General features: G+C 44.7%; 1 protein-coding gene across 2 annotated transcripts in view; it reads left to right on the plus strand.

Moving 5' to 3' along the window:
* Positions 1 to 24,870, plus strand: part of ZDHHC9 (zinc finger DHHC-type palmitoyltransferase 9) — a 226,470-nt gene that overhangs the window by 40,148 nt on the left and 161,452 nt on the right. The gene's annotated exons all lie outside the window — the stretch shown is intronic.

A 24,870-nucleotide genomic window follows, 5' to 3' on the forward strand; every position in this document is an offset into this window, starting at 1 on the left:
ACAATGGGTAGGCACTAACACCTTAGCAGCAGTTAAGGAATATCTTAGTCTCCTTCTTGCTAGGTCCAAGAAAGCCCAGCTGTAAACAATTTTTCTATGCCATATACATTGAAATATGTAAGCAGCTGTACGTTTAAGGCAGATAAGGAAAATATGCAAAAGGCTTTAACTGTTGTCTATAATGGCATGAATGCTGTGTCCAGTAGAATTTATACACTCAATAATATTGTGTCATCTGCGATTGACATCATTCAGAATGACATGTCCCTCTTACAACATGGGCAAAGTCAACTGCATTCCATAATGCAGTTGGTTTGGACATTACAGATTCTGAAAAATGGCTGTGTCCCATGGGAAAAACATCAACAATAGTGACTTTTTGCTGCTTTTAATTTGTCCAGGAGCAACCGATAATGGCTAAAAAGGAAGTGAGTTAAACCATGCTCAACAGAAAAAAGTTAGAAAAGCTGCCTTTCTCAGTAGCAAAAAGTCCTTCAACAGTATGGCTTGTATACGGTATTATAAATCTGGCAATATCCACCTTTTGTTTAACAACATGCTTGAAACATTTTTGCTTTGGGTAGATAGGAGCGGCAAGGAGATAGCTATATAAAAGAAGAGTGGCAGTTGCCTTTCGAGTTCAAATGTCTGAATGGTTGGAACAGAGGTCTTTCTTGAGTGGACTAGAATGTGACACTACTGTTAGTCATTCAATGATCTGCAAACCGATGTCACTTCGGCTTTTGCAATGTGGGGGTCACAAACTTGGCATGCTTTCTGAAGAGTACTCCCATCCCTTTGATTTGTCCGGCACTTCATATACTTTTGGGTGGAAGTTTTGTGATCTTGAACGATCAGAGCTGTTGTGGAATGAGACCAGGAATTTCCTACGCAATTAGTCTCTCAAATTGTAACTTGTTGTGGACATGTTCTGCTGCCCCACCCCGCCATACAAGTATAGCAGAAATGTGTCCCAAAATTGATATGACTAATGTAAATTATGATAAACTGTGCAGACTAAAGGCACCTCTGTTCCAGAAACAAGTTGCGTTGACATTAGCAAGAGACGTATGCTCTCCAGATAGCGAGATCATCAGCCGAGACACAATCCCTATTAAATACCAACTTCCCCAAGCACTTTAGAGAGCTGGTCTTCAGAAAATTAAACGCCTTGAGCACTACAGGGATTGTACATTTCTTTAAGGCTGTTGGGTCTGGATTAGTTTCCATCTTCCAGACTGTCTTTTGAGGTATTCCATCAGCTATCCATTCACTCTTTTCAATCCTGTGTCTTTGGCACCAATTGGTGTACTTCTGCTGCTATTCCTAATACACAGTGGTTGTGCTTTCTCAGCGAAGTAGTGTGATGGAGCTACTACCACCAGCCCAGCTGTGCAATGATCGCATGGTACATTTCTTACTGTACTGTTGCTGGAGGAGTTGGTGATGCGTGCAACCGGTCTTTCATTGCACTTGGTGCCTCATCGATATGTCATGCTGTCCAGCCAGTACCTCCTTGGGACCAGGAACTGCTGATGTTCCCGATGAGGGTTCATTCATGGTCGTGGCCATGAGACTGCGGTTGATTTGCGAGACCACTCAAGAGCCACTTCTTTTTTTTTTTTTTTTTTTTCTTTTTTATTTTATTGGTAGTTTTAACAAAACACACAGCCACCCCTAGGGACCGACATTACATTTACAGTACCCATTCTAACAGTATATGTTACTAAGGGCCAGATGTACAAAAGGATTTTACCCATTCTGTGTCTATGGGGAAAAGCTTTCATACATATGGCCCAAAGTCCTGTGCCCTCAGTCGGAAATGACCAAGTAACTTCATGATGATTCTTCCTTAACACCCCTTCACCCCCACCCCCCCCCCCCCCACCTCATCCATATCTGCTCATTCCATACATCCCCATTGCTGAAATATTATGACGACCGTGGTGTGGACTCTGGTTTCGAAATCGGCAGTTTAATTCTGTTCTTGATCCCCTTTCGTTGAGCCCTACTGATCCTATTGTGGATGAGTTCAGCGATTTACATTCTGGCTCTTTTAGGCAGTCTATCAAACGGTCCCAGTGTCTAGCCGTCTCTATTGGTCTGCAGTCCCTCGCTGCCTCCAGATGTAAGGTTCTTGCCTCTTATCTGTGTTTCCCTCCATCTCCCAAAGTGTGGTCCCCCTTGATCCTTCCAATGTAGGGTGATTTCTCTCTGTGCTAGGATTGAGGCTAAGTCTATGTATTTAGTTGTTACCTTTTTAGCATTGGGGCAGGGAAATTCTCCCAGTAGAGCCACCAATGGCGAGACAGACAGTCCTCATTCTGTCGCCTCTGCAATGGTTTGGAACACTCCCTCCCAGTAGTGCTTACTTTGTGGGCACTCGCATAGCATATGTGCGAGGCCTATCTCCTGCTCTGTGCAACAGGGACACCCACTATTTACCGCATCAAACATCGTAGATATCTTTTTGGGTGTGAGATATGCCCTATGGGACACATAGAAACTAATTAGTTTGAAGCATGCATTTCTAGGGACAGTATAGATGTGTGAGGTGATTCTGGCCCACTGATTCTCATCTAGAAGTGTCCCAATGTCTCCCACCCATCCTACCCTTAGTGTCCAGTGGGAGCAATGTGTCTTTTCTCAGCACTCTATACAAAGTGGATACTGCCTTCTCTTCCGTTCCCCACTAATCGTGCAAATAGCCTGCCATCCCACATGTGTAGGTGGCTCCACTGCCCCTTTTTTCCAATGTCATTGTATGATGGCTATCAGTGATCTGTGTAGTAGAAACAGATCTGGGGAGGGGTCGTAACTGTCCACAAAGGCTTCAAAAGACAAGAGCTCCCCATTTCTGTGCAGATTCTCTCCCCCCCAAACCCCCCATTGTGGAGATATTGTACTCCGCAAGTCGCAATATTCTCACTAGAACCTGGCCTCCCGGAAGTGTGGAGAGCCTGGGTATTTTAGGAGCATAAGGCAAGGCAGTTCTAGTGCACTGTAAACCGTGTAATCAACAATTTGTGCAGTGTGTGCATGTCTGGTGAGCTCACAGGGTGTCTCCCTCTAGGGTTGAGGTGAAGCAGACCATTTCCAGAATCCTCCATTTGATGCCCCACTTCTGGAAGTGAAGTTGCCATGCGTATCTCCCATGTGAGCCATTGTAACTGGCACGCCAGATAATAGAGTTCCACATTGGGCGCTGCCATCCCATGCTCCCCTCTCGTCGGTGGGTCACTGGAGTTTAGTCAGGGCCACTCTGCGTCTGCCCACACTCCAGATGAGGCCGATCATTATGGAGTTAATCTTCTGAAATAGGGAGTGGAAAAGAATTACTGGTAGAGTTGTAAAATATGTTAATCTGGGCATGGCCACCATTTTAACCAGGGCAGTCCGCCCACCACCGACAATGGAAGCGTTTTCCAGAACAGGGCAATCCGCTTTTAATTTCTGAATCGCCTGAGCCACATTGCCCTCTAGTAGATCCGCTCATGGTACATTTGTACTCCGAGGTAACGAAAGGTAGAGGCCACCCACATGAGACCACCGGAGGTGCGCCTTTCCACAGTGGAAGGATATGGGATTTCTGCCAGCTAATCTGTAGCCCAGGGAGGTCACCGAATTTCCCATGGAGCTCCATCGCACCGGTCAATTCTTTATCCGCATCGTGGAGGAAGAGCACCAGATCATCCGCATATAGCGCAATTCTGTGAGTTCGACCCTTAATGCTTAACCCCCTGAAGTAGTCACCTGATCTTGCAGCTTGCGCCAGAGGCTCTAATGCTATGGCAAATAATTGGGGTGACAGAGGGCAACCTTGTCTGGTCCCCCTGCCCACTGCATAGGTCTCTGATATCGAACGACCAATCCAGACAACGGGCGTTGGATTTGTGTATAGTAATTTCGTCCACTTGAAAAAAGTAGTCCCACCTGGGTCTATTGAAGGCTTTCTCTATATTAACTGATATAATCACTGCTTTCTGCAAGTATGGGGACTGATTTTGGAGGACAGAGATTAAGCGTCTCATATTAATGGCCGTATTACGGCAAGGAATTAATCTGGTCTGATCTGGATTAATCAACTTGATCATACAAGGTAGAAGGCGCATGGCTGGGATCCTACTTAATATTTTGTAATCCATTGATAACGGGTGGTATGATCGCACATCTGTAGCAGGGCGTCTGGGCTTTAGAAGTGATATAACTACGGCTTTGTTTGTGGAAGGGGCAGTGTTCCTGTGTTCAGCGCCTCCGAATAGAGTGTGCTAAGTTGAACTAGTAAATCATTATACGTGCTGTAAAATTCCACCAACAGTCCGTCTGCCCCTGGCACCTTGCCCTTAGCTGTTACCTTCACAGCTGCACTAATTTCTAAGGGGGGAAATTACATCTCCCAAAACCTGTCTGCGTCTTCTAACTGTGGAAGTTGAAGCTCTTCCAGGCTTCTCAGCTGAGCGTGAGATATGTCCTCTGTCAGAGAAGCATATGGCAAGGAATAATCATCTGTAAATCTGGTATTTATTTGCACTTGCCAGAATAGCCGGGCACCCCTTTTGTCCTCAATCTCCATCATCAGTGAGTGTTGTCATGGATCCAGGTCGTGTAATTTTTATGATCAAAACATCTGTTCGATTACTACTGCAACCTTTTCCCTAGCCTCTATGATTAAGGGGGATAGTTCCGGAGCACCTGGTCTCTCCTGTCCGAGCGCTCGGAGCCTACCTTCACCGTCCTCAATTTCTTTCTCAAGGGTCGTCTTGACCCTTACTACCCTGGTCATGCACTGACCCCCTGATCAGTTCTGAAGGCCTCCCATTCCACCGCGTGAGAGGACGCAGTTCCCTCATTGTCCACAAAATAAGTCTGAATTGTCTCGCCAGTCAATTGTCGGAAGGCTCCATCATCTAGTGTTTCCACTCTGAGCCACCAATCTGGTATTCGAGGGTGCTCCCTGTTCCACGCTAAAGTAAGCAATAAAGCATTGTGATCTGACATCATGCGGCAGAGGTATTCTGCAGCGTGGGCAGTGCTGTTGACTTCGGGTGATGCCAAGAAAAAACATCCAGTCGGACATGCAGATCATGTAGGTTCTAATAAAAGGAGTAATCGTGTTCCAGGGGATGAATATATCTCTGAGTCTTAGGCCCCAGTGTTGCCAATCAGTGAACGACTTGGCTGATCGATGTGTAGGGTAATCCTAGCAGCAAGGAGTGCAATCTATCAAGTTCACTGTTCATGGTTGGGTGCATTATACCCCCCCCCCCCCCCCAAATTGTGAATTATCTTCCCTCTAACCTATACATAGTGCCCCCCCTGGTCTATTGTTTCATTCATCTTTTGAAAGGGAACCCTGGGCCGAATCCATAGGAGGACTCCCGGCGAGTGCTGTATATGTTGTAGCATGTACCTGCCCACGCCATCTCTAGGCTGTAGCCTTGGCCTCTGGACCTGTAAGCTGTGTATCCTGGATGACAGCTATATGTATACCTTGTCTCTTGAGTTGGGAGTAGACTTTATAGCGTTTATCCGTGCTGTTCAATCCACGGACGTTCGTCAGGAAATTGTAGGTTAGTGAGTGCACTGTGTGACGTTAGTTGACAAATGTGTGACCCTCGTACCTGTGACTTAAGTCTGGAAGTCTTCGATGACGCACTCATGTATAGAAATGGATGTGATTTGAGCACATACAAACCATGTGTTTGAACGTGTGACTATCAAAACAAGTAACCAAACATCCTAACTCCCCTTTGCCAGGACTGGCATCACAACCATCCCCATTCAAACTTTCAATAAGGTTTCTAACAGTTCAGATAGGTGGATCAGCGCGAGAAACCCCAGAGCAGACTCCCCCGAGCATGTTCTCCGCCTTCCGATGTACCCTGGCCGTTGTGAAGGTTGACCCAGCGCTGATTATAACACCCTGGGGGGCTGATGTATCAGCCCACTCCTCACAGTGAGACACTTGATGGTCCTCCACACTAGTGCGTCGATAATGACTCCTTCGGCTCAAAGCCATCACCTACCACATTGGGCAGCCCTCTCTTAACCTCCAGAGGTGGGCTGATGAACCAATGTGGTTTAGAACAGGATTCCGCTATATTATCTCATCTGATGTGCCAGGGGTTACTTTGGGTGGAGGGTCAGATTTGTCCTGGGATGAAACAGAGGCACTACCAGATAGTCTCGGTCCGATAAAATGTCTGAGGGGTGGGATGAGCCCGGTCTCTGTCTATTGAGGGACCCCGCTATGTTCATTGCCTTCTGCATCGCTAACAACGTCAGTGTCCATGGCCGAGTTGCAGCCCTAGTTGTTTGTTTTTAGGTTTCTTTATTGGCCTCTCGTGTGAGTCTTGGTGGTTTCACTGTGCCTTCGCCAAAGCTGGGAAAGTTGAATCCAACCATTCCCATACTTGTGGAGAGGTGAAAAATAGTACATCATTGTTGGTAGTGATCCGTAGTTTGGCCAGGAACAGCACAGCATAGCATACTGAACTCCCCATTCCCTGAGCTGTTTTTTGGCCTCGGCAAATTATTCTGTTTGCCTCTGAGGGTCTCTGGGAAGATTATTGGTCTCCTATCTTTATCTCTCCCCTCAATCTGGCCTGAGTGAGGATGTGGTCCGGTCTTTAAAGTGGAGCAGTTTAGTGACCAACGGCCATGGTCTTGCACCCGGCGGCGGTGGCAGAGATGGCACTTTATGGGCACGCTCAGTCGTGAAGTATGGATAGGGTCCTTCAGGGTCCACTTCCTGGGGTATCCATTGTTCTAGGAATGCCATATATTTGCCGCTTTCTCTTCTACTTTTTCTGGGAGACTCACTAGTCGCAGATTGCTTCTTTGTGCTCTGTTTTTTTTTGCATCTTCCACTCGTATCTCCAAGGTTTTTATACGAGCTATCATTTCAGACAAGGTTGTATTCAGCTGCTGGCGACTTGGGGTAGGTTGTTCCAGGGCAATTCGTATTTTCAGGCACTCATCCAGCTACTCATTTACAGTTCGTATAACTCACAGTACATAATCAGTGTTCAGCAAATTTTTTTGTACAGTATTTATTGTAATTTTCTGCACAGTCCATATATGTGGCATCCACTGCGATCCTTTTAGTTATTAATAGTCCAACATAAATCCATCAAATATTCATCCAAGTTATATGGATTTCACATTACATCTCCAATGTAATAACAGCCTTATCAATTTAGCCATCAATTTAGCCAACACGTGTTTCGTCATGGGTATCTCCCACAAGACTACATCAGGGCTGTGATAATATAACAAAGAGTTTAGTATAGAGTATCTGATTGGTTCTGTTAGTTTAACTCTCCATGCGGTGTTAAGTGGGTAATAATATATCATCTCCAAAATTCTGGTTAAAATTATGTGTATTATTACACCCATGTATAACTTTATAATGAAATGTAAGATATTATGTGCTATAAGGTAGTCATATTGCTGATATCTTAAATTGCATAGGGTGAGAATTGTACTAGTTTCAATGCAGATAATCACCCTGTTTAAAATATATATATATATATATATATATATATATATATATATATATATAGCATACCCTGTGTACATGCACACCCATGTGAATATTGCCCAAATTATAATGTAAACTGACCTTTATTGATCATACGATTCTTTATTTTCAAGAATTGATCCTTAAATTGTTTTGACTTCCTTATTCATAGATAGTTGGTCATCTAAGAGCACCATTGTTTGTACTCCAGCCCTCTAAAATGTCAATAATAGTATGACTTACTTGTGAAGTATGTTATTAATACTCCTTCAAATCTCTAACTAAAATGGAAGTCACCATCTAATTAAATAAATAAGATTATTTATTTATTTATTTATATGTTTATATTCTTCGTGCTCTGTTTTCTGCATCTTCCGCTTGTATCTCCAAGGTTTTTATCCGAGCTATCATTTCAGACAAGGATGTATTCAGCTGCAGGCAACTTGGGGTAAGTTGTTCCAGGGACCTTTCGTTTGCGGAGACTGTCCGATAGGTGACGATGATCGCCCCTTAGGAGGTTCAGATCTATGGTGATCGTGTCTAGTTTCAGCTCCAGGGCCTCCCTAGATGCCGCTATAGCCTGGAGAATGGTGTTGTGGATTGTTTCTGGAGGCAAGTCCCAGTTTGGAACTCTGTCCAGCAGGCCCAGCGTGGCACCCCGGTCCGTGCCTTCTCTCTTTTTCATCTTGACCATTGTACACATGTATTAACAATTGCATTGTTCAGATGACTGCGCTGGTTGTTCTTATTTCAGTATTATTCTTTCTCGGGGGAGGGACTTTGCTGGTTGTTGCTTGACTTTTTGTGCATACTGGCAGCTACTTTGATGTATGGCACTACAGGAGAGTGGTGCCAGATTCATGGATCCTGTCCCGTTCTTCTCCCAGCGCAACTTCTTCCAGCCCCTGTTTGTCCAAGGAGATGGGTTTCGGGGCTTTGCCTCAGTGTCCAACAGTGGTAGCACTGTGAAGTCTGGTCAGTCTCTCGGTGTCACCCCCCCACTGGCGCAGTTGTTCCACAGGATACCCACTTAGCTTCTGCCCTCTCCCCCACTTCGCCCTAAATTCAGATGTTCGTGGGAGTGGGGTGGTGGTCGCCAGTCATCTCCTTTCAGGGCACCCTTAGAGTCCAGACCTCTTCCCCCAGAGTATAAAGTGGCGGTCACGGCATCACTCCTCGGGCCAGTGCTGCTGCGCCACCCACCCCCACTCACCCAGAGTCCAGCACTGGTCACACTGCTGGTGAACAGAGGAGGGCATTCAGCACTGCTTGCCACTCTTGTCTCTGCGTCCCGTTCCTTGTGCCACTCTGCTCCCTCACAGGCAGCTCTCTTCTCTCAATTTGCGGCCTGTCCTCCGTTCTGATCCGGAGGGAAGGGGAGAACCGCCACGTCCCTCCTTCACTGATCTCGTCTCCGTCACCTTTACTCTCGGGTGTGCTGGCCTGCCGCATGGCTTGTGCCCATGTGCCATCACTGTTCTCGCCATCCTCCTTCAGATCTTCTCCGGGCCGCTATTATGTGTGACGGTCGCAGGCCTTGCTCGATCCACGCGCGTCCAGACACTGAAACTGCGCCGGAAGGACACAGATTGTATCTTTTGAGGGAACCGGCGGTCCGGATCGGCCGAGGGCTCAGGATTTTGGCTAATGTCCACCAGGAGCCTCTCCCTAAGCGTGCTACTCCATTGGCTCCAGGCCACGCCCCACACACCCCCTTACGAGCCACCTCTTGTGAACTAGTTGGCTCCATCAGGCAGTATGGATGGTATTGCCTTAGCTGGCGACCCTACACTTAAGGCTTCTGCGCACTTCTGCTCCGTGGATCCGCCTGCCAATCCTGTAATTCATCTGACGATGTGGAGTCATTCCTGGATGCGCTCCCATTCGATGACTTCGGAGAAATTTTTCAAGATCTCATGATTATTGTTAAATGGTTTGACCATTGGGCTTATTTTAATTTTAAAAGTTCATACCAAATTGCCTTAATAATTGGATTTGCATTTGGCCTAATGTGCTTGTCATGGTTGACATTTTGTCTCTTTGTATGTGTTTAGCTTGGTTTTAATTAGTTTTAGCTTGTTGTTAACTTAAAGCATTTTAGCCTGGACTCATGTACCTTCTATAGTGTATTAGCATCCTTGTTCCGACAATCGAGAGGGTGTAGTGAATCTAATTTAGCTTTTATTGGGACTCTGGAGATTAGCTTAGCATTTGGTTTGTAGATATGTACCTCCTTAGTCAATGTATTATATTTCCTTTTAAGATGACTGCTATTGTGTATAGTTAGAGAAATTTTTTGGTTTGCATTTTCAGTGCCACTTTGTGATGAGTCACTATCTGCGTCCTAATACAGTGATGTACGTAGTTATTCACATCATGCCCCTTTCTCAATTATGTGTGACAGGGACATAATGTACACTTATTGGGGATTGTTTACTTAATTGCTGCCTCAAGTATCAGTTGTTTGGGAACATATATGCGTCGGGGGTCCTACAAGATCAGTATAAACACATCTCACATAGACCAGGTTATCACAGGGATTCCTTTCAGATGCCATCTACTCTATCTATACTGCACATCACTTTGCTGCAGCAATCAGCCTTTGTGTACCCAAGGAGTCTGACATAGATACCTTATTCCAAGGTAACGAGGATTGAGGGGTGCTTCTAATGGACATGGTACTGGAAGATTAGGTTTATCACACCTAGATCTCATTAGGTGTGGGATTAGGTTCACTAAGCAAGGGATTTTACATTTTATATTTGTTGCAAGATGGTGGGGGTCTTTGTGTTCACACCTCATCTTCACAATTTGCTACTTTTATTGTTCATTATCTTAATCATTGCAGCTCATGCATTTTACCGTAGATTGCAGTTTTTTTTCAATAAATATATTGAAAACTTCCTTGCAACTCCTTTATTGCCTATGTCACTGAGACTTATTGCTAATGTGAGAAAAGGGTAACTTCTGTTCCACCACGACTCCCCTGAGATGTCGCAATCTAGAGTCCCTGGGTAAGTCTGCCAGAAATCACTGTTTACTGTTTTGGTTTTTGATGAGGTCCTGCTTGTGACCCGGAGAGTTGTGCTGACAGTTGCGACCTGTTGTAGGAGTGACTTAGTCGCCTACAAACAAAAGTGCTGTCATCCTCAAACCAGCAGTCTTGCCTAGGAGTGAGAGTCCAACTATGACAGGTGCAGTCGGTTTGTGGGGCTGGTTGGGTTTAGGGTATTTTTGCAATATCTCTACCTCTGCTTGTTCTGTGCAACTGGCCTCCTCTGACATTCTTGGCCTCTCCATGCCCATCCTCCCCCACCTGATACTGTCCCATGTCCGATGGTGTCAGCACTCTCACCACAGATACCCAGTGAAAGCCATCTTCTGCTTTTTGGTGTCCCTCATACTACCCACACTGAGCTTGTTCTCATTCACTGGAGGTTCTCCTTCAGTTGATGTTTCAGGCTTATTTGGGTCACAGGTACACAAAGCATCTTCAAAAGCATGCCTTTCTTCTTTCAGTTTGGAAATTCTTGGTTCCGTTTCGGTCCAGTTTTGTTTTTAAAGCCCTAAGACCCAGGATAGCTGGTACATCATTGCTGTGTGTGAAGCAAGCTGGTGCAGTGTTTCCAGCAGCATTTTCATTGCCGACCTTCCTAAACTGACAGATGTTTAGGTCTCAACCTACCAGACAGCTCAGCTGTCTGGTTTGCTAAAGACATCTTGGGACTTTCAGAAATTTGACCTAGGAAAGCATTTCACCCATTATTTACCACTGAATTTGTGGTTTATAGCATTTTTTAGCTCTTTATTTTGGGGCTTTATTTGCTTTAGGCTCCTCGAGTTCATTTTGTCCCTGCCATTGTCTTTAATGTGTTTACTGCATTCTTCCAGGAACTCTTTCGGTAAACAGGTCTTTAAATCTTATTTCTTATCTTGTCACCTTTGCTGTGCATTCAAAGACAGAGGTCAAATGGCATGTGCTGTCTTCCGAGGGCCCTTGTTTAATTTTTAATTTCTCTGATTTCAAAGTGAGAGGATTTATGTGACCGTCTTGCTGGGGACAGGAAAGAGTTTGCTAGCACATGACAACATTTAAATGAATTGTGTAATTATTTCAGAATTAGGAACACAAACGAAGCACATTGTTATTTCTGAAGTGGGCTAGAAACAAATGTTTCAATATGATCAAAACAAATCATTAAGTGAGGCAATTTTCACAAATTTCTGTTTGTGCATTATATAGCTTTATTAATAAAACTGTTCCTGTTCAAATGTCATGGTTGTTTCAGTTGAAAATGTGTTGTCTAATGGCAGTGCTCAACCATAATATGCATCCTCCACTCAGCACCACACCACTCCGCTTTATACCACTGCACACCACGCCACTGCACTCTACTTTGAAACAATCTACTCTACCCCACTGCACTCACTCTACTCCACTCTGTACCACTCCGCTCTGCCACTGCATTCTACGCCTCTCTACTCTACCCTGTACAACTCTACTCTGTGCCAATGCACTTTTCGCCACTGCACTCTACACCATTCCAGTCTAGACCACACCAATCAACTCCACACTGCACTCTACGCCACCGCACTCTGCCAGTTACTCTGTAACACTCCACTCTATGCCCCTGCACTCTAGGTCAATCCACTGAACAGCACTCTAATCTAATCTGCACTATTGGACTCTGTGCCACTCCACTCTACACCATTTTACCCTGCGCCTTTTCATTCTCTACTCAAATGTACTCTTTCCAGCACCACTTCACTCTATGCCACTTCACTCTTCTCTGAAACAATCTTCTATATGCCACTACAGTCGACGCCAATCTACTCTTAACCCCTAGCACTATATGCCAATACACTCTCCACAAGTGCAATCTACATCACTGTACTTTACGCCACTTTACTCCACTGTACTCTGTGCTGCTCCACTCGGCACAGCTGCATCTGTGGTGCTTGACTCTGCGCTAGCTGTGTTCTACAACAGTCCACACGACTCTACGCTGCTGCATTCTACATCAGTCCACTCCACTCTACTCTGTGCCACTCTATGTGACTCCACACTATGCCACTCCAGTACACAACTCTCTGCCATACCACTCTACATCATGCTACTTCACTTTGCCATTTTGCTTTACGACATGCTACTCCACTCTTTGCCATTCTACTCTAATGCTCGTCTCCACTGTTCTCTACACCACTAACCTTTTTAGCCATGCTGAACAGCAGCCACGCTGGTGTAAAACCTGGTTAAAACACATTAGCAGAGAAAATAGCTCTTGCTACGGGAGACCTATTGGCTTTGCCAGTGCTTGTTTTTTTACTTATATTTTCATGGATTGCCATTTCCTTCTAGACAATGGTCAGAAGGGGCAAGATGGGAGCATATGAGGTACATAGCATTGGCAAAATAAGCATAACATTCCATACGGAGACAGCAGATTGGACTGGAGTCTCATGGAGGGTACTTTTCGTGTGAAGATGCTGCCACGTAGCAGATAAACCAGGAGCTAGATTGTTTTGCCCCTGAATCTTATGGTATGACCTATGTTGCCCAATTTCATAGCTGCTAAGTGACCCTATATCATTTATTTTAGCCAGCAGCAGCTTTTTTTTTAATACGTTTGAGATCCTACTAGTACAAAGGAAACAGTTTCCAGGATGCAGTGTGACATGTCGTCTTTGCATTGTCCGCATCTGAGAAAGTGCTCTGCTGCGGAGCCACTAATAGCAGGGATCGGGTCAGGACAGTAGCAGACTTTGGGGTCTGTAATGTGCCCCCTCCACCTCCCATTCTATCTGTGGAGAGTAAATGCCTATCTGCTACTGGTCACTAGTTCCTCGTGTCAACAACCCATATGCGTATAAGAGGGGCACGTGTCTCTCTTTTAGTCGTTCTGGATAATGCTAGGTATTTGCTGGCTTGATGGTGAGACGTGGAAAGATGCATCAGCCTACTCTTGTTAGAATAGGTTCACTGCTAAGAGGAAGATGAACACTCCATTGGTATCCGTTGTTCCAAAGGGCCACCACATCGGTTTCCTGTGTCCACGTCATTAAGCAGCAAATCAGAGCAACATCTGTAATGTAGCACAGTTTACATGTGTTGATAAACTAAAGGATACAGTACTTAACAAATACATAGTATGGTATGATTGAAAGCTAACACAATTTAATCATACTTTTGTTTGAGTTCTAATTTCTGACTTTCTTCATTAGAGAACTAAATCCTTCAAATGCAAAGATTTAACAAAAGCATATGTTAGAGGACTATACGAGGACCCTGTCGATTGGTGCTCCATCATGCAGAGGCCAGCAGGAGAAGAATGTTATTGAGTAGCAACGAGGCAAGGGAGAAAGGAGAAGAGGAAAAGCAGAGGGACAGAAGCTGGTTTAGACGAGAACTATTTAAGGTGCACCGAGTTCGGTCTGTCTGTACATTCAGCAGCGGAGAGTATGTAGAAGCAAGATTGACAGAGGTATTGTGAAGCACAGTAGTTATTAGCCTTTTGACTTCAAGTATCACTGCCTTTTGAATCATTTGTGGAACTTTGGATCTCGGTCCAAGCCATTTCTGCAATTAAAATCTCAAAACAATACCCAAAAAATAACAGAACATTTCGACATCAAACAAATATACAAATTTTGAAGTATTTTATTTAATTCACAAACAAAAAAAAGAAATCGAAATTTTTAACTTAATAATAAGGTAGGGGCTTTCCAAAAGTTGTTTTTATTTCAAGATGAAGCAGTATTCTACATTCTCGCATATCACTACTGTTTTCGCTTGTAATGCATGTTATTTTTGCTGATGAGTGCCGGTGCTTCAACAGAAGCTGCTAATAATCAGTACTAAATTCTGTTTTCCGTACTTGTGCTGCTCCCACAAATCAAGCTAAGGATCGAGGTTTAATTTTTAACCTCCATTTTGGGATTCCTTCAAATTAACAGCGCATTTTATGAGTATCAATTTAAATGTGTGTGTGTGTATGTATATATACATACACAAACACACTCTTAAAACAGAGGTTAGGGGAATATTATGGTTGGGTTCTGAATTTACATGCCAAAACCATAGAAATTCAGCTGTTATAGTTTGGGTATAACTTATAGTTTCTTGAAATAACTAAGATAACTATAACTTGTGCCCCTACCGTGCAGTTTTCTCACCATTCATTTTATTGCCTATGTTGCAGTTATAAAATTAGTGATGCCATAGATGCCATGAATGATATAATATGTGGATAATTGGCTGTGCATGGTGAGGGTGCGAGTTAGGGCATGAGTTATAGTTACTTGAAATAACTCTAACAGCTGAATTGCTATGGTTTTGTCTGTGAATTTCTATGTTTTAGTTAAACAGAGCAGGGGGTTGGCTGCAGGGCCTGGCCTGTGACCAACTCTTCTGTAGGCATCCAATCCCTGAACTGGGCACAGCTTTTGGCAGTGCGCTGCCGGCGTTGGCAGCAGGGCCTGGGTGCAGGCACCCTGGACGATGGGGTTGTTCAAGTTTACTTTCTGTGAAATTAGCATCTGTGCCAGAATGCATTTTTGCCTGCTTATTTATCCGAGAAGCGGCTACAGAAATAGCGCCAAATGTCTACCCAACAGTAGTACTTTCCACTGGATAATTAGTAAGTGCTACCTTGTTGGGTAAATGTATAGTGCATATTCCACACTACAGCTAAAGGTACCAAAGATAATCCCTCCAGTAACCCTGCGTGTCTGTAATTTTGGCACTGTGATTGGCGAGCATTATCATGCAGAAATCTGCAGTATCAATCCTCATGAAGAGGACGTGACTACAATGTGTTGGTTTTCTTATAAACAAGGCTACTTCCTCTTATTATATGTAGTAAGTGCTTCTTTGTTTGGAGATGTGCTCCTATTTCTCTGCATCTAGAAAACATCTACAAAATTGGGGGGGGAAAGGCCTAGTAAGCTGTCCATCATCCTGGAAAAAGGCAGGAGTACGTTGCATACCACTAAGGTATATGTGTCCGGGCCAAACGTCCAGGGCTTCTAGGTTATTTTACACAACAGTAGTGATTAAAAATGAGAAGGGTGATGTATTGTCTCAACAGATGACAATAAAGAACCCACTCTTCTCCTTTATTATTGGGGACTGTGGGTGGGGGGGGGGGCTGGGTGTAAGGGGACTTCGAGGCCCCCGCGTTCCCTGCCGGCTCCCCAACTTTGCACAGAGGGAGCAGCTAAAAAAAAAACTAAAAGTGCTCCCTGTGTGAAGGAGCAATCATTTCATCTGTATTCCTGCTGGCTTGACAGCAGGCAGGATAATGGATGAAAAGTCTGCTCCCAGTAACGGGGAGCAGTTTTCCTGCTCCGGCTTGCTGGGAGCAGACATAGCTTGCTATCCCTTGTAGTGTAACCACTACATAATACAGTAGAGGCTAAAAAGTTTGCCATCAGGTTTCTTGCACCCTTTCTGAGTGCATGCTTACAACATTGTTGAATGAAGTTTGGTGTTATCAGATCACATATGTGAGGTTCAAAGATCTGCTTTAAGTATGCTGCTGCAAACATTGCTGTTCAAAAGCGTGTGATATTCCAGAAGTGTTTCAGTATTTTCAGTCATGCATGCCCACCATTTTGTGAATAGTCCGTATCCTAATAGTGCTGCAGTACAGGAGCATTGCAATTTTTGGCCCAGTTAAGTAAAGCTGGTTCACTATCAATACAAAATTGCAGATGGCACTGAAGGGGAGTTTAGAGGCATGGAGGTTTTAGGTGCAGTGACATAGCATGGAGCATGTAATCGGCAAAAGAAGTAGTTGAAATCTTGACATTCTGTCAAACTGCAATGAGGAAGCGCTCTTAGTGCAGCATAACGCTTGGTATTCGCCGAGCTCAGACTAGTTGTTCTTTCAAGATTCAACTGTTGCACTGGTATTGCTAGTAAATTTAACTGTCCAGCCGCAGTTGATGTCAGCATTTTATTTAGATAAGTTTGGGATATGACACATTTGTATTTGGAGTGCTCAGATTTTGTTGTTCGAAACACTGTCAGGGGGTAAAGATCCTCTGCTGCCACTTGCTACGCTCAGGTTTACAAATTTGAATCAACAGAGATCCTGAAACAAAAACAAATAAGTTACCAATATGATTGCTAAAATGCACCATTATAGAGCCACTATTTTGGAAAGTGGCCGAATGGTAGATCTGAGGAGTTATATTATGTCTCTGTAAGACTAGTTGAACCCTGAAACCTGTTTTGACACCAAAATGAAGTATACATGTCTCGCGGTTCCTGAAATATTACATCATCACTGCAACACATCCGTGAGGCTAAAGTATTTCTCTAATGATCCAAAAACACAAATCAAAAATAAAACTTTCTGGACAACATTTCTTTTTTTTTTTTTTTTTTTTTTTGTTGGGAGGGTGGTATATCGGGGGTTGGGGATTAGTAGGTTTTGCATTTTCAAGAATCTTTTGTTATACACATAATTGCATATCCCACAATAAACACCTAATTTCACTACCCTTTTCCCTATCCCTGCCTCACTACATGCTTTGCTATTTCCACTAGCCACCTGCCCTTCCCTTCACGAAATGTTTCATAAATTAATAAGTGACATTGACAAGTGGTCCGCAAAATGCATTTGTAAAACTGCTTTTGTTTCTCACAAGTTTTGAAGGAAAGCATCCTGAATTTGATTTACTGACTTTATTCCTTAATTTTAATTATATTTAAAACGAAAGGGGAGCCTGTTTGGTTCATAAAGGTTTTCAGTTTGCAGAGACCAAAGCTTATAGTCATTAAGTATGAGTGCACGCTCCTATTGTCTCTGTGCGCAGCATTAAGTGTCAAGCGGGGCGGCTGCTCACTTTCACAGCCTAGAGGTAACTGTGCTCTTAACTATAAAACATGACTTTTTTTTTTTTTTTGTTTTGTTATGAAGCGCATTCTATTTTTGTATCTTGTTATGAAAACTGTAATTTCTGTCTCCATGCTGTTTTAGAAACTTTATACGTTCTTGGCACTTTCAGATTGCAGCTACAAGGAATTTAGAGAAATGTTGGAAGATAACTCCTCGACTAGCAGATTTTGAGACAACTCTAACTTGATGTCAACTAAATTTAGGCTTTATTGGGAACTCCACCTGCTAAAATAGTACCTGTGGAATACATATGTTGATAGCACAATTATGTGCATTGTTTTGAAGAGTTTTAGGACCATTGATTTAAATCTCGATTGTACTAAATATATTAGAGACATGTCCTTGTTCATGGGCACAAAAAAATGTATGTTTGAAGAGTACAAGAAAGAAGTTCCGGTTATGATTAATTTGCAACTGTTGCGCCATGTCCTAGTTTTGGCTTTCACTTTGTCTAAATTGAGCCTATTCATCAATTACACTTTTTGTCTGGTGTTGTTAAAACCTTTTTGTTTTGAACAAATACACGGTGCAGGTTTTAGGCTATCCTTCTTCAGCCACTGCTTTGGCACGTTATTCACATCTTCAGTCTGCCCAGAAGAGAGAGTTCAACTCTGACATTCTGTTGGTCACCAGGTATATTATTCTACCTTTTTATAATGTGCTTCCATTACAATTCATGAAGTGCCTTGTTTTTAGGAGCAGCAACAGCTGGCAGGGACTACTAATTAATATACAAGCCATATTGAAAGGCAGGTTTCTCTCACTAGAAACAAAACATTTTGAGTGATTGAAGATTGCGCGAAATAAGGATATAAGTGCAGTGTAATTTCAGGTGTTTTTTCACTAAAATTTTTCGTTTTCAGAAGAATGCTAAACAAAAAAATAGAAACAATTGAAAAATAATGTATGAGAAATATTGTTTTACGTTTCTGTGTTTACTTAGATAGTACTTCAGATGTTTCTTATTCAGTTTATGCTTCATTTACTTTTCTCATTAAGCCAGTTGTTTTTGTCTCTTTCATTTTTATGCTGCCGCTTATTGGTCCCCTTTCAAGGATCGCATAAGCTGGCCTTGCTATTCCTTCTTTTACCCATGTTGAAACTATGCCAATTTCAAGGACTACGTCACCAACTATATTTTTACAAGGATATTGGCGTCCTTTAGACAAGAAATGTTTGAGCAAAATGCATTTGTCACTATTGTAATCTGCCTCCTAATTCTGCTCTGCATTTTTCTTCGGGAACAGGCTTTTTGAGATTCTTTCGACCGATGGAGACTTGTTTTGAGCTTGCATTAATTGAGCATATTACTTACCTCTAGCTTATAGCATGATCTGGGCTTGTTTTGAGCGTTCTTCTAGCTGCAATCGAGTTTTTTTTCCTTTTACACCTACTTGTGTTACGCACTCATGCTGACTTAGTTGCAAATATATACATGGTGCTAAGTGCTTCCACGCACTTGTGGGTGCACAAAATGTTGTTTTGCAACTAAATGGGAGTTTGGCACCTTAAATTCTTTCTATGCAAAATGTGATTTTTGCACCACAGTCCATGGTCAACCAAACAATAGTTCAATCAATATAAGGGAGCAAAGAAGCTATATAGGAGTTTTGATTCAGCTTCCCAATGTGTTGAGAAACCAAGAGATCTCTTTATCTAAAAGAACTCTCACCCACTGGTAATTACAGTGGCATGCTTCATCACAGTGTTATCCTTGATACAAGCTGTGTCAGGCGTGCGTCCTACCTGGGTGGAGATATAAACTATAAAACTGCCAGTGTGGCACCCTGGTCTTTTTCTTTAAAGAGGGTCCGTATGGGAAGAAAAAAACAACTGTGCTTTCGAGCTCTAATCACGCAAGCATCTCTAACAAACACAAAGTTTAAAAAAAGAAAAATATGAAAATAACAATAGATCACAACTACGAGAATTTGGGTAATTAATGGATCTAAATCGGTCCAAGGATAAGCAACAAGATTTTTTTTTTTTTTTTGGGGGTGGGGGGGAGAGAGAAGGTGACCAACTTGAATAACGAACTAGATTTGCTCTGGTGATAAACCCTTATTAAAGACAAAGACCGTTGTAGTAATGTTTACTTTTTAGATTGCACCAGTGCTTCCTCAAGGGCCTAAGTAAGAAGCAAGCCAGATACAGCTTGAATCAGTGAGACCTCTATGATAAAGCATGCCACTGTAATTGGCAGTGAGAGAGTTTTTACGTTAAGGAAGATCTCTTCTGGGTGGAATTAGGGAGTTCCCATAACCCCCAGGTCCCTCTAGTCTTCATCCCGAATTGGAGATAACTAGCTCCACAACAGAAAAAATAACATGAGGAATGCTGGGGATATTCCCTCCCCTTCCCCTCCCTCTGGTAGTACATAAGCCGTACTTACTCGGCATTCTACCTGTTCATTTTTTTTCTCTTTTTCGACAGGACAAGGACTTGGGGATGTTGTCCTTGCCGGGCTTGGACGACTGCTGTTCCTGGGGAGTTTCCCTGCAGTCGCTGGGCTTACAGCGGTGGTGCCGCTGTTTGTCTCTCAGTGGCCTCTAGTGTGATGGTCCTCTGTGGCTCACTGGCAGGTTGCTGGTGGCTGCAAGGGCGCAGCCCTTCCTTTTGGGAGCTGAGGATTCCGGTCCATTGTCCACTTTCCTGCAGTAGCGGTTTGCTTTGCGGGTCTCCTGGGCAGCTGGGAGCCTTGCAGAGGAAACAGGAAGCCGGGCTCTTGCCTGACTTCATCCTTGGGATGCTGTTGTTGCTGAGCATGCATGGGAGGTGTGCTTTTGGCTCAGCTGCTGGTGTGTTCCTGGGCTGAGTACCGCTTGGCGATTTCTTCGCTTTTCTGTGGACCGTGCTGCTGTTTGGTAAAAGATGAAGTATAGAAAACATGATGCAGCAATCGGGCCTGTTCTCTGGTGCTGGGGGGGGGGGGGGTGCAGTTGTTTGGTACTTGCACTTTGTGGCTGTCTTCTCCGTGGCAGGACAGTTCCTGGCTCCGTTTCTTGGGCTGGAAGGTAGAAGGTGCTTCCCCTGCAGCAGCTCTCCCCTCCCCCACGGGGTGCAGTGGTTCGTCCCGATCAGGCACGTGGTTCCCCCCCCCCCCCCCCCTGCTCTGCAGGTGCAGCACTTCCACGCAACATTGGTATGATCCTATGACATGCATGGTGGGGCTGTTGTGGTGCCTCCCTGTTCATGCGGGGTTACGCTGCATGCTAGGCGGGGATTTTGCCGTCCTGTGTGTGTGTGTGTGTGTGTCCGGGTGCTTGGCAGGGGTTGCTCGATCTGCACTGCTTCTTACATCTCTGACGTGTCTGGTTCTGTTGCTGCACCCCTCCTTTTTGTTCCAATCTGTTGGTTCTTTAGGGTGCCTTCAGCTTTCCCTTCTGGATGACACCTGCTGCACAGTGTTTGGGGGGGGTCAAGTCTGGTGGGTATGGGTTTGGGACTCTGCCTGTGCATGCCTTAGGCCAGTGGTTCCCAAACTGTGCGCCGCGGCTCCCTGGTGCGCCGTCAAAACTAGCCAGGGGCGCCGCACAGTCTGGAAACCACTCGGAGGTGCTTTGAATCGGTAGCTTTTCCTCGTGGTATTGGAAAAAAACACCCTGCATTAATTATTCTGACCAGCGGAGGGCGCCAAAGTACCATTAATAATATCCCTGTAACAAAAACTGTTTCCAATAAATGGTTTTCAGCAACGTGAAGGAGAGAATAAAGAAGACAAACGGTAAATAGTGTAGGTACAGGTACAGGCTGGGATTACGTTCCCCCACCCGCCAAAAAAAGTAACATAACGGGGAGCCGTGGCCAACACGGCCAATAGGTCAAAGGAGCCGGGGATAAAAAAAGTTTGGGAACCACTGCCTTAGGCTCTCGGCCTCCCTTGGCGTTTTTGGGCTGGTACCCTGCTGTCTCAGCTTCTTCTGTAATGTTTTGGGGGTGCAGGTTTTGTTTGCAGTGGCTTTGTATGTGGCTGTTGTGGTGCCCTGCCGTTTCCTTTCTCTTCCAGCCTTCTTTGCCTCCCACTGGAGTGGTATGGCTTCTGTCCTGATGTTTGTTGTCTCTTCTTCCTTTTTGTGGGGTGCTGTCAGATGTTCGCCACTCTGCGTGGCCAGGGTCCAGGTGTTTGTCTGCATCCTCTCCTTTTCCTCCTGTTTGTTCCGGTGCTGACTCCTTCGTGGTCCCTGTTGACATTTGATGATGTGTCAGGGTTTCGCTTTACTTGTCTTTCTGGCGATGCCCCACGGGTGGTCCCCTTTTCAAGACCTTGCTCGGAGGGCTGTGGATTATGTTCCGGATTTGTATGCCTCTGTTCCCCTCTTATCAGGCCTTCGTAGGCACTGCCTTTCATTTATTCCCATAGGTAGCACTGCCTCTTTTTATTTTATTTTTCCTGTCACTGGTGGTGTTTTCTTCCTCTTATGGCTTTGGTTCTGCTGTGTCTTCTTTTCCTGGTCTGTTCCAGTTTTGGTCCCTCATGGTTCGAGATGAGGGTTCTGGTTGACTGGTGTCTGCTCTTTGTTGCGGTTCCTTGCACGCTGCGCTGCCTTTTCTTTTCTGTGTGCAGCCTTGTTGTCCTGGTTAGAGGCTCTCAGGCCTGATCTGAGGTTCTCCTCCAGTGGTGGCTGTAGTCTTTTCTTTATGTAGTTCTGTCTCTTTCTTGTGCCCGTCCTTTCTCCTGACTGGATGTGCTCTGTGGGACAGCCGTGCTGCCGATTGGTGTTTCTTTTCTGGCTGGTTCTGTCATGGCCAGTCTGGTGGGCGTTCTTTTGGGTCTTCTTCGGGGTGTCTCTCCTCACGGTCTGCTTTCCAGGCGGTGCTTGCTGCATGCTCTGGGTCTGTCGTGGTCACAAGGGTGGTTTGTGGCTGCTTGAATGTCCCACACACACCCTCCCCCCAGTACTGAGTTCCTGCCCCATGTTGCGGCCTGTTCGGAGGAGAAGAGGGGGCGTTCTGCCTACCGGGTGCCGGTGTTTTTGTCTTCCAGGGGCTGTTTGTTTCCTGGTCCCTCTTCCGTTTTCCATTTTTTTTTGGATTGGGCGGGGGGGGGGGGTGTTGTTGTCTTTCTTTCTTTCTTGGTGGTGCAGCTGCCAGGAGCTGACTAGAGGATACCTGCTATCAGGGCTTTCCTTCTTCCATGTGCTGATTTCTTGCCTGCCGGGCCTCAGCTACTTTGTGATTGCTGTGGTCTCCTCTTATTTGCTCTGCTTGCTTCTGGTCTCCAGGGTCTGCTTCCCCTATTGTGCCTGTTTGTTCAAGGGGTTTGGGGGACCCTGTCGGCCCCCTGGCCTGGTGTCTGTTGGGCATCTTTCCCCTGGGGGCATTGTTCTCCTGTTTCTGTCTTGCTTCCGGGACGAACTCCAGGTGGCATTTGCTTGTTTGTGGTTTACTCCGGAGGTTGTGGTTTTACATTCCCATGGGGTTGACTTTGGTGTGGCCTTAGTTGCTTCCCTTTCCTTCTGCTCTGGTCCTGTGGCAGCTCTCTGTCTGGTAATTGTCCGGCATGGGCTGTTGTGGTTGAGCTTCCCTGGTTTCTGGCTGTAGCTGGGAGGTGTTTTGGTCTGTGAGCCTTTGGTTCGGCTCCTGTGTGTCTCTGGAGGTAGCTGCTGTTCCACTTTCCTTTTCTCTGTGGTCTTTCGGTTGGACCCTCCCTTCGGTTGGGGGTCAGGGGAGGATATGGGTCCTGAGCTCTCGTGGGGCTGTGGCCCCCGCCTTGTCTTTTTCAGCCTAAGGGGTGCTTTTGGTGTGTTGGCTCTACCTTGTTCCCGTGGTTCCTTTTTGGTTCCGTTGATTGCGAAGCCTTGGGTTCTCAGGGTATGAATTTCTCCGGTCAGCCTCTTCCTTCCAGGCTTTGCCTTGGTCTTTGTGGTTATGGTTGGATCATGCCCAGGAGGGTTGATTGGTGGGTGTGTGTATATATATATATGTGTGTGTGTGTGTGTGTGTGTGTGTGTGTGTGTGTGTGTGTGTATATATATATATATATATATGTGTGTATGTATATATATATATATATATATATATATATATATATATATATATATATATATATATATATATATATATATATATATTATTTTTTTAAGTCCATCTCCCGAGTTGTCTGTTGCACTGGCTTTTATGTGTCTGGTCTTCCTCCTCTGGTGGGGATCTTGTGCTGGTCTCCGTGGATGGTTGCGGTCTTCTGGGATCAGTCTGTCTGTTCCCCCTTATTGTGCTCTGCTGTGATGCTGGGGGGGCGGTTCCTCTGCTCCTTGGGGTCTGGTCCGGTCTCTTCCTTTCTGGTTTGCGCTCTGCCTCTGTTTTTGACTGGGTCTTCGGTATGGGGTCTGTTGGCTTCCTATTTGTTGGGATTCCTGTGGTGTTAAGTTTGGTTTCCCTTCTTGGGGTGTTGCATTGGCTCTGTCTGGTTTTCAGAAGGCCGGTTTTGCCTGCTTGTGTGCATCAATTAGTGATGAATGGGACGAGGACTAGAGGGACCTTGGGGGGGGGGGGGGGGGGGGGTAGTGTTCTATTACTTACTGGTAATCTCCATTACTCCTGGTCCTGTTGTCCTCCTCCCATTCACCACGCCTTTCCCACCCTCCCGTGCTGCCGGCCTTCTGTTGGGGACATGGTAGTGCAGGAGGAATGCTGGGTAAGTAAAGTTTATGTACTACCAGAGGGAGGGAATGGGGGAAAGGATATCCCAGCCTTCCTCATGTTCAGTTTCTTGTGTTTTTTTTTTTTTTTTTGCCTGTTGTGGAGATATCTTCAATTAGTGATGAAGACAACAGGACCAGGAGTAATGAAGATTACCGGTAAGTAATAGAACATTACCTTAATAGTGGGTCAACCAAATGATATATTGATGATTTACTCCTAGTTTGACTTCTTGCTACCCTATTTTCTTTCTGAACTGTGGCATTTGTACCTAAATGTGATACCCCACTCCTGCTATAACTTTGCACATAGATATCTTTCCCCAACAAATTGTGTAAGTGCATACATGCTTTGATTATTATTTTTTTTCTTTTTTTTTCTGTCCTCCTTCCTTGTGTATCTAAAATTACCTTCAAATATCACAAACATCGAGCTCTGACACCCAACTCCGAAAGCCTTAATCCATGACAAATTCCATAATCTCAGTATTCTTTTGACTACACTAACATATCATTAGTGGACATACATTTGTCTGCTAGAGTGCACATAACCAGAAATAAGATTAAAAACAGGCTAGAGCAAGGGACTTTGGCTGTATCCATTTTGTTCATCTTTCTTACAGCATCTTTCTTACAGCATCTTGTTTGTGTAACAGGTTTGCGAGCCAGCCTATGTAGTAGTTACATTGTTCTTGACTGATAGATCTAGTTACTGCAGAGCCAACAAATACAGTAGTAAATGATAACCTTAGAGGAGGTTTAGTTTGAGATCTCTGTGCCAAACACCCCAGGAAGGGGGTTTACA

This window comes from Pleurodeles waltl, chromosome 2_1 (genome assembly GCF_031143425.1).
Source record: "Pleurodeles waltl isolate 20211129_DDA chromosome 2_1, aPleWal1.hap1.20221129, whole genome shotgun sequence".
Lineage (NCBI taxonomy): Eukaryota > Metazoa > Chordata > Amphibia > Caudata > Salamandridae > Pleurodeles > Pleurodeles waltl.